The following is a 1,713-nucleotide window of genomic DNA, read 5'->3' as shown; positions in this document are numbered from 1 at the left end:
TGCAAGTGGTTCGCGCGGACGAAAGCGAAGGAAGCACAGCAAGAGCCTCGCCTGACGCAGCTCCTTCAGGAGGTCCTGCAGGTCCATCATAGAAAAAACAAGGGGTTGCCATACAATTGACGGTCAGCCGTTGGTTGCTTCCGAGGGGTAGTGAGGCACTGAAGGCTTGACGAGGTGACGCTATGCGGGGCTGCCGTGGCCAGAGCTCAGCCATCCGGGTTTGTCGGCATTGCAGGGATGGACCCATGCGCAAGCATCGTGCCGTTCAGGAGCAACACCGTTAGTTGGCGTTAGCTGAGCAGGCAACTAGGTAAAACACATTAGCCGCGAAGGAGTGGATTCATTCAAATAGATGCTGGGAATGCGGAGATCACTAGGTCAGGCCCGAGCGACTTGGGGGTGATGCAGCTCAAGTGGCGCCCCCAACAAGGTAAGCTAATCGACACGAAATAAAAGGGATACACGCCGCAGGGACGGACCCACGCGGCCTGGGAATAATGCAGCCCTGGGGGCGCTCCTAGCTGGAAGTAAAACTAGAAAGATGTGACCTGATGATGTTGAGGATGAAGGGGTGTTGGTGTAGCAGGCTCGGGGGGCTGCGGGAGCTGATCCTCACGAGCCCCCAGGCCCAGGGGCCTCGGGAGGCTTCGGAGGCGCTGGCGGCTCCTCGCGGGCCATCTCCATCTCTGCCAGGGCTGCGGAACGCCTGGCCTCTCGTGCCTCCATGATGCCCCTCATGAGGCGCTGGTACGCGTCAGCCGCGTTCGGCAAGCCATAAGGCATGCGAACGTAGCTGTGGGGTGGACCTCCGCAGTGCCCCACTCGCGAGGGCCAGAGGCGCTCCAGAGAGACGACTCGGTTGAGCCCTGGTATGTCGATGCAGACGCGCAGCCCACCATCCTCGCCTGGATGGGGGGCCACTGCTGATAGGCGGCGGGCGCCTCTCATGACTCTTGACTCCTGTAGCTCCTGAATGGCCTTGCTGACGAACTCCTGTGGGTCTGGATCTCCTTGCCTTGCTCCTTCTTGAGGGAAACGTGCTTCAAAACACGCCTCCATGTTGTGCCCAAGCGCCTCCCTCGTGACCCTAGCTAGGTCGGTGGCCCTCCAGGGGGGAGCCCCCGAGCCCTGCCTGGGGAGGGCACCGGGCGCGCTTTCCTATGTGATGGAAGGAGGTTGTCGGAGTAATCGACCACGGGTACCCCGAGGACGGCAAGACGATATTTCAAGACATCGGGGCTAGCAAAGCCCCTCAGTCCGACTATCCGGCCGCTCCTGCCGGCTCCCCGTCTGACTGCTCTGCCCGGCCGGCTACCGACTGCCAGCTGCCGCCTATGCCAACCAGCCGGCTGCCGACTGCACCAACCAGCCGGCTGCCGACTGCAGCCCGAAGCGACATCGACAAGACACCGACGAGACGGCCATACCTTGGACGAGACAACCGTACATCGACGATATCATCTACAATGTATATGTCCCTGGGCGCTGTTTTATAAAGTGCACCAGGGACAAAGAGACATGCACATCATGTACATGGGCATGGTGCCCCATGCCCAGTTGCCCCCCACGCCACTACCTAGCTTAGGTAGTAAGCTACCACCATGCCTATATAAGGCACGCATCCATCCATCCATCCATGGACTCACACACACTCACGGCCACAAGCCATGGCCATACATGGCCGACCACTAGCATGCCTCGAATAGGCATATA

The sequence above is a fragment of the Triticum dicoccoides genome, chromosome 5A (genome assembly GCF_002162155.2).
Source record: "Triticum dicoccoides isolate Atlit2015 ecotype Zavitan chromosome 5A, WEW_v2.0, whole genome shotgun sequence".
Lineage (NCBI taxonomy): Eukaryota > Viridiplantae > Streptophyta > Magnoliopsida > Poales > Poaceae > Triticum > Triticum dicoccoides.
Note: the sequence above shows the minus strand (reverse complement) of the source record.